The sequence below is a fragment of the Amblyomma mixtum genome, chromosome 2 (genome assembly GCF_055824585.1).
Source record: "Amblyomma mixtum isolate Tamu chromosome 2, ASM5582458v1, whole genome shotgun sequence".
NCBI lineage: Eukaryota > Metazoa > Arthropoda > Arachnida > Ixodida > Ixodidae > Amblyomma > Amblyomma mixtum.
In genome coordinates this window covers 221,133,808-221,150,595 of record NC_143013.1, presented here as the reverse complement: position 1 = coordinate 221,150,595, position 16,788 = coordinate 221,133,808, and the positions used below count along the sequence as shown (strand labels likewise).

At 49.4% G+C, this 16,788-nt stretch overlaps 1 protein-coding gene and 1 pseudogene across 3 annotated transcripts in view; one reads left to right on the top strand and one right to left on the bottom strand.

Annotated features, from left to right (window-relative positions):
- Positions 1 to 16,788, bottom strand: part of LOC149362659 (uncharacterized) — a 176,227-nt gene that overhangs the window by 62,445 nt on the left and 96,994 nt on the right. The gene's annotated exons all lie outside the window — the stretch shown is intronic.
- On the top strand, positions 14,659 to 15,497 carry LOC149362671 (uncharacterized; annotated as a pseudogene).

Below are 16,788 nucleotides of genomic sequence, written 5' to 3'. Positions count from 1 at the left end.
GGACGGTGTCATGCAATTCGAGTAGTAAGTCCCCACTGGCCATTTTTGATACCTTGTACCCAAGGCCCAAGGTATCTGTCAAGCACTTTGCTACCAGGAACGGGGATATCAGTCTTGCTTGTTTTTCTTCTGCATTGCTATGTACAACATGGAATTTCGGGAAAGTTATCTTTCTTTTTTGGAAAAAGTCGCTTGCATCGGTCCGCCCTCTTTTCAGAGAGCGATCAGGTTTTGAAAGGGGGGGAGCCATAAAAAATTGATGTTTTTCGGTCATGGTGCCAGCCACCCACCATGGAGTCCAACAAGGGGACGCGACAGGAACTTGAAAGCAAGTCCTGCCTACGCCAGCTGTACACCTTAACTATAACCTAATATGACTCAACTCAGGGTAGTTGGTCACACACGGTTAACCCTCGCCGCCAGGAAAAAGAGGAAAAAACGAAGAAGAGAGGAGGATACAGGAAAGTTGTAAGAAAGGGAATAGGAAAGTGAAAGATAGAGGGGAGGACAGGAAAAGGCGACTGCCGATTTCCTCCGGTTGGGTCAGGCCGGAGGTGCCGTCTACAGGAAGCTGGGGCCAAAGTGGTGTGTTGCCTCCGCCGAGGGGCCTTAAGGGTCCAAACGCTCGGCATCGGCTCAACCACCAGGATCCCCTTTTCCCCGGACACGGCGATGCCACGCACGGCTAAGCGCGGATGCTCGGGTCCGTGGTGACGCATTGTTCACCATCATCCCCCTGCGGGGATGTCCCTGCGGATGCTCGGGTTAACCCCGTGGTGTCGCCACTCACCAACGTCTGCATGCTGCAGACGCCTCCCTGCGGGGAGGCGCAAACCTCTGTACGGTCCAAAGTAACGGCATATCAGTTTTTCAGAGAAGCCTGGGCGGCGTACCGGGGTTTACACCCAAACTTGGTCACCCGGATGGTATTCGACGTGCCGATGATGGAGGTTGTAGCGGCGCGCATCCGTGCTCTGCTGCCGCTGAATGTGGATACGGGCAAGTTGACGTGCTTCCTCGGCGCGCTGGGCGAACTGCTCGGCGTCTGGCGTGAGTGGGTGGTCATCAGTGCAGCATGGAAGCATTGCGTCCAGCATCGTCTGAACGTCACGTCCGTAGACCAGACGAAATGGTGTAAATCGGGTCGTCTCCTGGGTGGCCGTGTTGTAAGCGTATGTGACGTACGGGAGAATCTCGTCCCAGGTTTTGTGCTGCGAGTCTATGTACATTGCGATCATGTCGGCGATCGTTCTGTTGAGTCTCTCTGTGAGCCCGTTCGTCTGTGGGTGATAGGCAGTGGTTTTGCGATGGTTCGTGTGGCTGTGCTCGAACACGTCGCGCATGAGCTGTGCCGTAAATGCCGTACCTCGATCAGTGGTTACGTGGGACGGTGCGCCATGACGCAGCACGATTTGTTGCATAAAAAACTGGGCGATCTCAGATGACGTACCGCGCTGCACCGCTTTAGTTTCCGCATACCTTGTTAAATAGTCGGTCGCGACTATGATCCATTTATGACCGGCCGATGACACAGGGAACGGACCCAGAAGATCGATGCCGACTTGATCAAACGGCGTCCGAGGCGGTTCAATAGGTTGGAGCAAGCCCGCTGGCTTGAGAGGAGGCGCCTTACGACGTTGGCAATCGCGGCAGCCTCTGACGTAACGCTGGACGGCGTGAGAAAGTTTGGGCCAATAATACGCCTGGCGCACGCGTGCAAGTGTGCGGGCAAAGCCCAAGTGGCCGGAGGTCGGCTCATCGTGACAAGCAAGAAGGATATCGGCGCGGAGATCTGCCGGAACGACGAGGAGGTGCACTCGGTCAACAGTGCTGGAGTTTTTCTTAAACAAAATGCCGTTCCGGAGACAGAAGGCCGGCAGGTTCCTAGAAAATTGGCGGGGTACGACAGAAGCTCGGCCCTCCAGATAATCAATGATAGGTCGCAGGTCTGGGTCAGCTCGCTGTCGGGTCATTAAGTCTAGGTCGCTGACAACTCCAATAAAACCACTCTCGTCCCCTATGCTATCATCCGCTAACCCGACGGGTGCGCGAGAGAGTGCGTCAGCGTCTTCGCGCGTCTGGCCAGATTTGTGCACAATGGTGTAGTCGAATTCTTGGAGGCGGAGGCTCCATCGGGCTAGGCGCCCCGATGGGTCGCGAAGATTGGCAAGCCAGCACAACGAATGGTGGTCGGTAACTACTTTGAACGGGCGGCCGTAGAGGTAGGGACGAAATTTCATGGTTGCCCACACAACCGTAAGGCATTCTTTTTCCGTGGTCGAATAGTTTGTTTCAGCGCGAGAAAGCGTGCGGCTTGCATACGCGATGACCCTTTCCACGCCACCTTGGTGTTGGACGAGTACGGCGCCGAGGCCGACGTTGCTCGCGTCGGTGTGGACTTGGTTTCAGCCTCTTCATCAAAGTGCGCAAGAACAGGGGTTGTTAGCAGTCGTCTGCGCAGCTCGGCAAAAGCCTCCTGCTGCTCGGCAGCCCACACGAACTGTGTATCATTGCGCGTGAGGTGGTACAGGGGTGCGGCAATCTTTGAAAAGTCGGCGATGAAGCGGCGGTAATATGCGCACAGACCCAAAAAACGTTGCACACTTTTCTTTGTTGCAGGAACAGGAAAGTTGGCGACGGCAGCAGTTTTCTCGGGGTCGGGCTTAACGCCATCGGCACTCACGAGGTGACCGAGAAACTTCAACTCTTTGTACCCAAAGTGGCACTTCTCAGGCTTTGGCGTTAGTCGGCCGATCGGAGGGCATCTAATACTGTCCTCAGGCGTTCAAGGTGTTTGGCAAAGGTTTCGGAAAATACGACGACATCATCGAGATGAACCAAACAAGTTTGCCATTTCAGTCCAGCGAGAACGGTATCCATCATCCGCTGGAAAGTTGCCGGCGCTGAACATAGCCCAAAAGGTAGCACTTTAAATTCGTACAGTCCGTCGGGTGTCACGAACGCCGTTTTTTCGCGGTGCCGCTCGTCGACCTCTATCTGCCAGTACCCACTCTTTAAATCAATGGAGGAGAAGTACCGGGCGCGACGAAGTCTGTCGAGCGAGTCGTCGATACGAGGCAGCGGGTAGACGTCTTTTTTAGTGATGTTGTTCAGTTTTCGATAATCCACGCATAAGTGGAGTGTCCCATCCTTTTTCTTCACCAGCACGACAGGTGAAGACCAGGGGCTGCTGGAAGGTTGAATTATTCCATCTGAAAGCATCTCCTTCACCTGCGTTTGGATCGCCTCACGCTCCTTCGGTGAGATACGGTACGGCTGCTGATGGATAAGGCGGGCATCGTCGGGCGTAATGATGCGGTGCTTGAGAAGAGCCGTTTGCCGGACTTTCGACGAAGAAGCGAAACAGGTAGCGTATTCGAGTAGGAGGGCACGTATTTCTCGCTGTTGAGTCACCGAAAGGTCCGGGCTGATGTCAAGGGATGGGCGCACAGGTCAAACAGCTTCGAACGCGAAACATTCAGAAACCTCCGCTAAGGGGTCGGCGAATGCGATGGCAGTAGCACGAAAAAGGTGCCGGGGTTCGTTAGAGAAGTTAGTCACCAGGAGCTCAGAGCAGCCGTCGCGGAGATGGATGAGACTTCGCGCCGAGCAGATGCCGTGGGTGAGCAAAAGGGACAGGTTGCCTTCTGCGACCGCTGTCCCTTCACGTAGTCCGTCGCAGTGAACACTCACAAAAACACTGGCGCGTGGCGGAATCCAAACGCTCTCAGCGGATATTCGAAGGGCGGCGCGGCGTTGACAGTCCTCGGAGTAAACATCAGCTTTCTCGGTAGAAAATATGACAGTGCGCTTTCGGAGGTCAATAATAGCTCCATACTCCCGGAGAAAATCAACGCCAAGGATACAGTCACGGGAGCAGTCAGGTGGTAGAACTAGGCAGCTGACAACAAATGTGGAGCTGCGAATTTGGACTCTTGCTGTGCATAGGCCAGGCGGAGTTACGACATGTCCGCCAGCCGTGCGAATCTGCGTGCCGGACCATGGCGTCATTACTTTTTTAAGAAGCGCCGCTAGCTTTCCGCTAAAAATCGAGAAATCAGCGCCAGTGTCCACCAAAGCACTAACCTTATAGCCATCGAGAAGCACGAGTATATCCAACGAGAGTCGATCTCCGAGTTCAGGTACTGAAGTCGTTGCCTTTAAATCGCGGTCGGTCGCTGTTCGCGTTGTCGGGGGGTCTTGTTCGCATCAATTGCCAGCGGCCTCAACCCCCGAGGTCGCTCTCTTTAGTTTTCCCGGCGGGGACTTGGCGACCGTATCTGCGCCATCCAGGAGGAGCTTTGGGGCTGTGGCGAAGGTCGGCGTGGTGATGGAGACCGAGACTGCCGCTGGGGAATTGTCGCCATGCGCTGCTGGGCTACGTAGTCCTCGATGTCCCGGGGTCGTTGACCTCTTGGTGGACGGAGCATGTCGATAGGGAACCCCTGCAGCCCAAGCTGTCGATACGGGCACTGGCGATACAGATGACCGGGTTCCCCGCAGTGAAAGCAGACGCCGCCGATCTGGAGCACGCCACAGGACGGTCCGTCTTCCGCTGGGGCGATCGTCGATTGTGGATGTAGTACGTGTCGGGGTATGTGGAAAACAGCGAGCCTTGATTGGACGGAAAAAAACTGCGCCGAGGAGGGCGCATGCGCCGAAGAGGGCGCCGGACGTTGCAAGGCTTCAGCATACGTTGGACGACGGCACTCTGTGGGTAAAGGCGGCGGGTCAACGGACGGGAACGAAGGTCTCAAGGCTTGAACCTCTTCGCGGACGAGGCTAGCGAGAGAGCCGGCCGTCGGCAGGGGAGCACCGAAAAGCGCCTGAGCTCTTCGCGCACAACGGAGCGGATCAGGTCGCGGAGAAGAGCAGGGTTAGCCCCAAAGGCAGGAAGCGGCGAGTACCGGCCGGTCGTAGGTGGTAGACCGCCGCAGGAGCATCTTCTCCATCGTGACCGCTTCCGTGAGAAACTCAGCAACAGCCCCAGGTGGACTGGGCACGAGGCCAGCGAAAAGTTGCTCCTTAACGCCGCGCATGAGTTGGCGCACCTTTTTATCTTCGGGCATGGCCGGGTCAGCTCGCCGGAAGAGCCGCATCTGAATGCGAGACTGCAAAGCCCGTTCAGCCCGTTCTCGACGATCCGTGCAGGTGTAGGTCTCCAGCAGGCGTCGGCGGAACTCGTGCCATGATGTTAGGGCGTCTTCTCGGTTTTCGTACCAGGTATGTGCACCATCCTCGAGACTAAAGAAGACGTTTCGAAGCTTGGCGGCGTCGTCCCACTGGTTGAATGAGGCCACGCGTTAAAACTCGAGAAGCCAGTCTTCTACGTCTTCGAGCTGACTGCCGTGGAATGATTTGGGCAGTCGCGGATTCTGCAAGGTGTAGTAGGTGCAGCTTGCATGACAGGTCGATGGGTGGGTGCTCTGGCAGACTCCAAAAGCCCGTGTTCGGGAGGTAGGCCTTGGTTTCTCCGGCTAGCACGGTGCACAGGGGTGTCCACTAGCGAAGGGCTGGAGCCCAGGGTATCCGGAGGAGTATGAGACATATACGGGGATCCTTACCCCGCACCTCCACCAAAATATGTAACGGAAAATAGGGCGACAGGTCGCTAACCGGCAGAATACAGCAAGCAGCCAGCCAGCCAGCGCGAGACACTTCAACGTCTTCGAAGACACTTCAGCGCCACCTGAGAACACCAGGTGTCAATATTAAGAAGATATACAGGTATGAGAAATGTGGGCGCTTTATCTTGAATACTCGTAAAAGTTTATTCATTCTACCACAGAAAACAATGATACTTACAGATCTCGTGAAACTATCATGGTTTCCCGATTTTACTGTCGAAAAGTACCGTGCTTCGGCAACTTTCACTCTTCGCGTCCTACTTGAAACACTCTAAAGCGTCTGGCCTACATCTGTTACCGTGGCTGGACTGCGCAGTCACTATGTGTTGAGCGCGTAGCGACAAGTTACGCTAGTGGGTGTTCGGTACCCGAGTTTTCCAACGGTGCGAAATGCAAAATGCTTGACCGCAACTTCATTTAGTGTAGTGCTGGTTAGCATTTTACAGTAAGTAAAAAGGTGTTGCTTATCCTACGGTTGCCCACAAACACTGGAGGCCAAAGTCCTGGTGGTCTGGTGGCGCGCCCGCAACCGATAGTCTGTTAGGTGGCAACCCTCGACGGAAAGTCAGATTCCTTCGGTTATCACTGAAGCACGTAGTGGGACATGTAACGCTGCTGAGGAGGGTATAAGCGAAAACACCGAAACGTTAAATTTTACATCAGGCTTCGGTGCACGGCTTTCAAGAGTTGTTGATGCCGATGCTGTAGTAATGGGACGATGCCAGTATGACCACAAATGTCCGAAAAATACAATAAACTGCAGTAAATGTGGCATCAACAAAAAAAGTTGGCAGGGATGCTTCAGGGGTCATGACACCATTTTTCATATTGCAAGCTGTATATTGCATGTTGTTCGCTATACATCTCGGAATAACTGGCCAAAATATGAGCTCATTTGGTGCAGCAAGTAATTCGTAATCGATTTTTTAAAGGCTCTCCTGAATCGTGTGGCAGTCAATCAACACTGGTACACTTGCGGTTCGTGACGACATAGACTGACAGTCACCCTTGTGCGACCCAGGTTGCTCTTTCCAAGCGACCAATCATTAATCTGACTGCTACCTGCTGACGGTGGGCAGTTTTTCCACTGTCCGATGGGCAGGCTGTGATGGCACCACAAGGTCACGTGACCTAGGCCGACCAACTGCATCCTAGGTTGCTTTCTGGGCACCACCTGCCAGAACCACACTCATGATTTTTCGCTCATATTGACAACGCCGACAGTGCCGACATTGGATTTTCAGGACAACGGGGCCTTTAGCGCTCTAGCGTTAGAACAATGGGCTCTTCTCATTGATGCTTATTCTCGAATAAAGATTTTATTTTTACTTCGTCTAGCCCAGTGCTTCGCACACACTCGCATACAAAATCAAAGCGGCTAAACATTTCCCTGCAGAAATTTATGTCTTCACAGGGTCAGCGCGAGCTTTTCATCATCGGGGCCGGTTGGAACGGCCTTTCAAGTAGCCACAGAGTTTCCGCTTGCGCTTTGGCACCACGCACAAAGATTCGTGTTCCGTGTGCACATCCTGAACTGAAGATAGCACTGGCGATGTTGCGACCTCGTTGTCACACCCATATCCACCCTCTTAGAAAAACGTAGCGCGAAAAACGAGACAAAGAAAAGGTACACAAGCGCTACTCCAGCCCAGTGCTCCGACTAGCCCAGTTTAGCTTACTTATGCCGTATCCATCCTCCCTGCCTGTTGCAATAATGATGTCTCATTGCCACTTTGAACGCCGCTTCCTTTTCCTGTGTAGCCACAAGCATTGATAAACGACGCTGTTCGCGGATAGTATTCTTATAAGAGTACATTTAGCGCAGTGACTTTGTCGCACCGTGTTTCAAAGAAAGCCTGCTGCAGCAAACGCTCCTACCCGAGGCATCGTGCACGCTGCAGGAGCAAGGTACGTATTTTTCACGTAACGAAGATTGCTTCAGTAGCCGGTTTCCTGGCGCTTTATGAGCTCGTATACAGCTGTGAAGTTGCTGCAGTTGGACATACGCTCTTAGGAAAAAGGGGCGAACAGAGGGCGAGAGGTTAGTCTTTTTGGGGACTAACTGACCTGCCACTGGCAATCCTACTTTTCGGGACTAACTGCCAAGGGTGTGACTGTTGGTCCCCTTTGAAGGGCTGCAGCAGTTAGTCCCTGGGAGCAGACATTTAATGAAAAAATGGAAACGACGCGTGATTTGCACTGTAAGTTACAGCGGGATAGCTTCCGACAGAACTTGACACACACAACAAAGATAAAGGAAAAAGAAATAAGCATACATGAAAACACCAGGATTCAAACCGACGAGCTTTGGATTATGAGCCGAGCGCCGATATGACTTGGCCACCACAGCGGATGATCCATGGCAGAAAATAAAAGCCTTAAATGCGAAACACACACATTGCCTGTCTTTACCGCTGAAATTGTTATCAAACACATTGCTGTTTAGAGCACAGTATGGTGATTTTGGTGTCATGTGCTTTTGAAACAACCAGCGGTAAGCTTTAATGCGCACGCAGAACGGTCTAAATCGTATTTTGGCCAAAAAAAAAGTGCTGAACATTACGGCCGGTACTTCACAACCACAACAGTCGTTTTCTTTTGCGTATAAGGTGGTCTTATTTCTTGCAATTGGCAACTGTACATTACAGCCTGTAGAAAAAAAATATAGAAGGTGATGGTTCACTTCGTTTTTTGCTACTGGCGGACAGCAGTGATAGGGAATTGACTGCTAAGTGTCGCCGATACTTACACAGCACACATAAGCTTGTCAACAAACGGCAACGGTATGAAACTATGTGTACTTCCTCAACCCTAACCTATACAACTCACATTCGACACGTATTGAAGCTCGTAGTATTTGTTTATGCACTTGCACAGCTGCCAGCCGTTTCGGTGGAACGAAGGCTTTTTCTCGCGCAAAGGGGTATCCGCTTCGTCACAGGCAGTGTCGATGCTCTCACTGGCCTTAGACCACGCCCAGCGCTTCAAAAATCGAGTACTATTGCAGTCAGGGTCTTCTCGCGTGATTTTCGCGTGCTGCTATGCTGTGCTTCGCCCCCCGTTAGTCTCTTTCTCGGCAGTTAGTCTGTTGAGTTTGCGCACAGCGCGCATTTCTGGCAAGAAGAGTGCCCTGTGCCAATTTAGAGACTAACGGGGCGTTTTGAGGACTAAAGTTGTCTTTACTCCCTCCTCGGCCGGTTTTTTTTTCATAGAGTGTACATATTGTGATTAGAGCGCATGTGTGAGCGAACCAGAGCAGTCAAGTATCAGAATTATCACACGGAAAATTTTTCTTGCACTGGCCACCACTCGCAGTCATAGCCGTGGTTTTGTGGCAGTCAGGCATGATAATGAAAATGATGCCTACCCCATGCCCAATATCGCCAAAAGCAAGGTATTGAGTTTTCAATTTAAATAGCTGCTGTTATTCATTGAAGACGCTTATTTTTTCACGAAAGAATATTCGCCAAATACCATGCGTTTAAACAGAAGCCCACCGAAACTAAGTTTTAAATATAGGCTTTTCTGAGATAAAAAGATCGTTTCTGTAGTATTGAAATACCATCACTGGCCGACATTAGAAAACAGGTTACTGATGTTAACTAGCAAGCTGATTGATTAATTTCTCATACCTAACTGTACAACTACTACTTTTAGAGAAATGGTCGCAATTACAAATTTCTAGGCGGTCATAACTAATACCCACATAAGTTTTTAGAATTTCGAAAACGCGTGGTCACCCTAAGCTCTGTGGGTTAACAAATTTTGGCCATATCCCTCCAAAAAATGTGCAATATCCAGAAATGAGCTTCTCAGGCGCACGAAAAGCAAAGACCTTGCCCCAGCCACGTCACCCCGTGGGCTCCGACACGTGACAGGCCACGTGACAGGTTGGCAATGGAGGAAGAGGTGCAGGTGGGAGACCACTTCGGGTACGCCAAAGATGCGAGTTTTTCGATAGCGGCAATCTTTTTCCGTCTCAGTGGAAAAGGGCCGCTCTGTCACCATTGTGGGGACGCCTTCGTCCCCTGCGTTCGCTTTCCCGCATTGCACACCCCACTGTTGTTAACTCCTCCGAAACGCGCTCTTCTCAGTTTCGGTTACTTTAACTAACAGGGGAGGGCGCTCGCGTCGTAGCGACACCAGCGCCACGGATGGCGTGTTTTGCCGCTCGCGCGCGGGGGAAGGCTCGCTCTCTTCTCCCTGGGACAGGGAAGCGTGTTGGACGTTCACGCGCAAAGCTCCGCTCTCTGCCGCGGGCGTCCTCGTGTGGAAACTTGTTCCCCTCAGCTCGTCCCGTCTGGCCTCGGAGATATTCCCTCTGCCCTACCGTGGGCGAACATTCGTTCGTAGCCGTACTGGTGAGTCGGACATCCTAGATTCCTCAGTGTATTTTGTTGCTAGCTGGCGTTATTGTTGTTATAGCAATAAACGCCTTGTTTGTGTCAGCCAGTGTGTCGTTCCTTTGTTCCCGCAGAGCACGGCCCTCCGTGGTCGGCGTGCGCTCGGTAGCGTACGCGATCACGGGGTGGGGTCCGCGCGGTTTTGAACTGAGTCAGCCGCGGTTAAAACGGGGAGAACGGATTTATCTCCCCCATTTTCAACTCCACACCATATGGCGTATTTTTCCTGCAGCATTAAAATCTCCAAAAATTTCCACCTTCAAAATCTGTCCCTGTTAAAGCTTTTTCGCGTGGCAGCCATGACAGCATGCTTGATTATCTTGACCTATGCCCGCGTGATGTTCAAGAAAAACATGCGTCTACTATAGCCGTGCTCACATGAAAGCGACAACTGCTGCATCACATCGCATCAACTTTCAAGCGCATCACATTCATGTACACTGCGATAATGCGATAGGAAAGCGCATCACATCATGCGCCAGACGAGGGTGGCTTGCGGCGGGTAACTCGACTTTCGCATAGCATGTAAACACGATCGTATCGCCTTATGTATTATGGGAAGGGAATTTGCTGCGGGCCTGGAGCGCTCGCCGAGCTGCGGGACAGCAAAATGGCGAGCCCCATAACGCCTGTTCATGCCGCCGCAGCGATGCCCGCTCCGCGAGCATTTTTTTCGCAGGACGAAACGACAGCATTTCTTGCTATCATCAGCGAAATGAGAATAGACCTTTCCACAAATTGCAGCGCCGCGCCATCCCCTAGCGGATCCGCGCAAAGCATGATGGGAGAACGGAGCGATCGCCTCCCGCGTCGGCTGCTGTCAAGCGTATTGCTGTGTTATGCCGCCGTGTTCAGGCGTTGTGCGTCTTCTCGTGCGCGATGTTGGTGTCTGTTAGCGGAATGTTGCAGCACCCTTCCGTGGTGGTTATCTGATAGTCTTTCTTAAATTCTGGGGTGACTTTTTTCGACATTCGACATGTCTGAAAAGGAGAAGCGCGGTGGTGGTCAAACGTGCTGCGTGCCCGGCTGTGATAACAACACGCGAAAGGGCATCAACATTTCATTTCACGTATTCCCCAAGGGCAAGAAGCTGAAGCTAGAATGGGTGCGCAGGATAAATCGGCAAGGTTCGCAAGGGCGATTTACCCTGTGGAAGCCTTCGAAACACCACAAAATATGTGGTGCGCATTTCAACACTAGCGGACGCAAGGGTTAAATGGATAGTCTCCCCACGATCTTTCCACACCGAGTGTATGCGGAACGGACACCTGCTGCGATTACGGGTAAGACTATTGCTTTGAAAGGAGACGGTTTTCTGCTGCTAATGCTTCATTATGTTCGCCAGGCTCTGGGAACCGACGCCGTACCAAAAGCGCGTCGTGGCGATGTCGCAGGAGGCCGACATCCAAGACGAACTCTGCATCTGCGGCACGGTTGAAGTGCAATCTGAGCAACGTAAGAGCCCTTTTTCTTTTGCATTTAAGCTTAGTGTGCTTCGAACGCGGAAAGCGATCCTGTCGTTGTGCTTTGTTTTCTTTCGCCAGAAGGAAGGGAGCGGATTTATGGGTCGGAAAGTTGACGTATTTGTTAATTCTTGAAACAGCGTAAAAGGCACAAGCGCAAAGGGAGACACACACAAACGGCATTTGGTCGGCATAAAAGAGAAGTGCTTTCTTATCATTGTCTTTTTGTTTGCATTCGTTTCGCCGTGAGGAGCAGAGGTAATGACTTTTTTTGTTCGAGGGAGGGAGTGTGGCAGTAGGCTGTCTCACTCAATGATTGTACAGTTATACGTCTCTTGATGAGTTGGCTCTGCTACAGCTGTTACCAACAAGTTCATTTTCCAGGGAATGTTATTCCGCTCATTCAGGTTAGTTATTTTAAAACGAATTCAAGCGCACAACAACACGCACACAAGAGAGGAAGACACAGGACAGGCGCTAACTTCATCTGATTTATTCGCAGGTAAGAGAGCAGATTATATATATAAATGGAGACATGCGCAGTAAAGAAACACATCGTCAGTTCACAATGCGTGCTCGAGATACCTGTACTCTGCGTGCAAAAGATTAACAGACGTGTCACTCACAACAGTCATGCCCCCTCTTCCTGATGTGAAAGGCTTCTAATAGTTCACGTGCCGTCTTATCACCGCCTCTGCCAAGTATCTTAATCTCTTTCAGCCGCGGCTCGCACGCTCTGCAGTTCGCACAACGAATGTTCCCCCGCCCGGTCATTGACACACCGCCCGGTCTGGCCTATGTAAGCCCTTCCGCAGGTCAACGGTATCTCGTAAACGACACCGGTATTCTCTTTTGAGAATAAATTTTATCGTCAGAGACAAGGGATCTGCATTGGGTACTGCGTAGCCCCCTTGCTTTGTAACCTGTTTTTAGCTTTTATTGACCGCGCCCTTGAGCAAAGCTTTAATGGGAAAGGAGTGCTGAAAGTTTTTAGGTACGTAGACGATTTTCTTATTCTTTTGAAAAAACTAGATAACATTTCTTACACCGAAGCGGTTGGCAGCGTCTTGGAAAGCTTTCAGCAGAACGGGAGGGGATTGAGGTTTACGCACGAACTCCCTTTACAAGGATCGTTGCAGTTTTTAGACGCCAATTTTACTTTAGGGGTTCATCATGTATGTTGGGAGTACGCTCCGCGGGCACAGAAAGAGCTTTTACCTTTTGATTCCGCTCACTCAAAAACTGTCAAGAGGTCTATAGCCAGCCAATGCCTTGGATCTGCTCTCTCGAAGTCGTGCCCGCATGCTATGCAGTGTAGCTTTAATAAGCAAGTACACCGGCTACTTACGGCCGGATTCCCCTGCGCGGTCGTTGTTTCTGTGGCCGAGGCCCTACTTCGGAAAACCAAGCAGGTCATGTTCGGCAAAGCGAAAACACTGGAAAGGCACTCGGTTAAACCGGTAGTGGTACCGTATATTCACAAGGTTGCCCATCATGTGAAAAAAGTGGCAGGCTGACACGGCGTTCCTGTGGTGTTCTCCGCACCGAAGAAACTTGCCCAACTTTGCTCACGCATTTCGTGCGCGGAGAAGAGTGGCTGCAGGAAGAAGCACTCAAAAAAGTATATTGAATGCTGTACCGGTGTCGTTTACGAGATACCGTTGACCTGCGGAAGGGCTTACATAGGCCAGACCGGGCGGTGTGTCAATGACCGGGCGGGGGAACATTTGCGGGCTTTAAGGGGCGGAGGGACACATTTTGCAGAGCATTGTGCGAACTGCAGAGCATGCGAGCCGCGGCTGAAAGAGATTAAGATACTTGGCAGAGGCGGTGATAAGACGGCACGTGAACTATTAGAAGCCTTTCACATCAGGAAGAGGGGGCATGACTGTGCGAGTGACACGTCTGTTAATCTTTTGCACGCAGAGTACAGGTATCTCGAGCACGCATTGTGAACTGACGATGTGTTTCTTTACTGCGCATGTCTCCATTTATGTATATAATCTGCTCTCTTACCTGCGAATAAATCAGATGAAGTTAGCGCCTGTCCTGTGTCTTCCTCTCTTGTGTGCGTGTTGTGCGCTTGATTTCGTTTCAAAATAAGCTATGCACCATCTAGCCCAAACAGGAGTTTTGTTAAATCAGGCTATACTCCGTTTCATACATAGCTGTCAACGCAGCCAAGGCTACGGCGCCTGTTCGCGTTCCTCGTCCGCATCGTAATGTAGTGCGTCGAAAGTGACAAGAGTAATGAACTCAAAATTAAAGTTATTTTTGGTTAATATTGCAGCATAATAATAATGGTGTTTTATTTTGCAAAAAGATTGCTTTTTCTTTAATGTTCTTCAAAACAGAGTGCCTTAGTTTTCTGGTTTTTTTTCGGCTCCTCCTGTATCAGCAGCAGCCGCGCTATAATAAAGTCTCGCTGTCTATAATAAAGTCTCCTGTCTCGCTGCAGCAGCCGCGCTATAATAAAGTATTTTGAAATTATTTATCTTTGCAGATGTCTCAGCAACTTCACCGATGTTACCTCCAGCTGCTTCTCTGTCAAGCATCCATCCTCAGCAACGAGCAGGTAACCTCGCAGTCAAATGTTGTGTATATGTACAGCAAGAGCTATTGAAAAATACAACTAAAACGGAATTGATTCAGGAATTGCAGATGAGAGCTCAAAGAGGCATTGTGTTTTGTACCTGCTGTTAAGTACTCTCCTGTTACTTGTTGCTGTAACTTTATTTTGCATGTTTGCTTTTGCTATGAATAATTTCACATATATCTGGCTTCACTTTTCGCACCCAACCTTGCTATCATATAAAAACTTTTAGCAAAATGCAGCCTACCATGTTTGTTTTAAATTGCTTCATTCCAGACTACAACCATACATATTCCATGGGACCAGCAGTTGAGGCAGCGCATCGTTATCAAGCAAGGGCCGCAGATCTTGTCACTACGTGTAAGCAACTACAGCAAGAAAACGAAAAGCTGAGACATAATACCAGTTTTCTTGAAGAAGAAATAGCAAAGCTACGTTCTTTGCTGCACAAGGAGAAGACAGAGAGCTAGGGACAAGCAGACAACCAAGCAAGGCTCTCATATTGAAGACTTGGTGAAGGATGAGAAGCAGCTCAGGTTTTACACTGGCTTCTCCTCACTGAAGCGCTTTGAATGCTTCGTTGCATTGATCAGTTCCACAGAACGAAATCGCCAGCTGGCCGACGACCATTGCTTCGTGTGAGAGAGCAATTGATTATTTGTTTGTGCAGGTTAAGAGTGGGCCGTCTAGAGCAGGAAATAGCATACCGTTTTGCCATAAGCACATCATTGGTAAGCAACATATTCTCCTACTGGGTAGACTTCCTCAGTGATGTGCTAGTTCAGATCCCAATGTGGCCATCACGTGAAACTCTGTATTTCAAACACGCCGCAGTCTTTCAGGGCTCTCTATCCTTCAACCCATGTTATACTGGACTGTACAGAACTTTTTATTGAGACCCCATCTGAGTACACTGTGCAGAATGACACCTTCAGTGCCTAGAAAAGCCACAATACAGCAAAAGGCCTGCTGGGGATAACACCCAATGGATTTATCTCCTTTGTCTCTGACCTGTCTCCTGGCAGGATATGAGACAGACAAAGAGATTACAAGAAAAAGTGGGTTATACAATCTCCTTGAACCTGGAGATAGCGTGATGGCAGACAGAGGGTTTCTGATCAGTGATGATCTAATAGAAATTGGTGTTAACTTAAATGTGCCACCCATGCTTAATGGAAAGCAGCAGTTGTCAGTCGCTGAAGAGACCAAAACAAGGGAGATTGCTAACTTGAGAGTACACGTTGAACGCGTCATCAAAGACAAAGAAGTAAAGAAGTTTCGCATACTGAAGAGCATTTTCCCCAATATTATGACTCATAAATTGAACAAACTGTGGAAGATTTGCTGTTATCTAAACAATTTCACTAATGAGCCTTTACTTAACATAGAGCAAAGTACTCCATCTACCTAAGACAGTAACACAAGTTTTGCTGTGCAGAGTGTAAGTCACACTATTCAGAATATGTCCAGAACTTCTAGTGCGTTAGATGAATACCGCAGTCGAAATCCGGTAACTTGCAGTGACAGAGACCAAAACGGTTTCATATTTGTTCTCATACGGTTTCATATATATGTAGAATTTAGAATGAGGGGGCCTTTGTAGTAAAGCTTACAGGACCAAAGTGTGAGTTTATAAAGTGTTTCGAAAATAGTGATTGCTCACTAACGTAAAAGTCATATGCTGTCCACAAGCAAAATGCACATCTTTCAGAATGAAATCTGTATGGCACTATCCACACCCACGATGCCTTTCACTACATTTGTCGTCATTTCTTCAGCTCCTAATCTTATTTTGTATTTTACTTGCGTTTTAATTTAACAGAAGCATAGCCAAAATAAAGATCCCTTTTTTTGCTTATTTGCTGTATTATAGTTATAGTTATATTGATTTTAATGGCGCAAAAGCAACTGAGGCTATGATGCGCCAAACACAAGGTTGGAGTTTTTGTTAAACGTGAAGCTTTTTATACTTAAGAGTTTGTTTAAAACGCTGGCTTCCTTGAGAAACCTAAAAATACATGAGATGTCAACCAGTGCACGATCGCCTAAAAGTAACATGGGGTGTAATGGGAGTCTTTCCCTATAAAATGTTGTAAAATATTTTTCTTAGTTCTTCTAGTTTGACACATGAAATTAAAATGTGGTTCACTGTGAGTTCGGAACCACACATTTCACAGAGAGGTTTGTTTTGTTTGGTTAGTAGAAAGCTGTGCGTGAGGTGGGTGTGTCCAATGTGGAGCCGACATAAAATAACTTCGGTAAAACATTCTTGATGCCTACATGATTGCCATTCCCCTAGAATTGGCTTCACAGAATGTAGTTTGTTGTTTACGTGCTCTTGCCATGCAGCCTGCCATTTATTTTTGAGTTTACTGTATATAAACTTTAAACAATCCCTGTGCGGTATGTTCACTTGCTTTATTTGGCCATTCCGGGCTTGTGCAGTGCATACATCTGCTTTCTCATTACCTACAATTCCAACATGGCTAGGAACCCAGCAGAATTTAATGTTATGATTTTGTTTTGTGATTTTCACTATGTTATGTATGATGTTTCCTATTATAGGTTCAGCTGCATTTCTGGAGTGCAGTGCTTTAAGCATACTCAGGGAATCGGTGTAAATGATGCTATTTTTGATATTCTCTCTTACTATTTTATCTACAGCTACAAAGATGGCATAACACTCAGCAGTAAAAACCGAT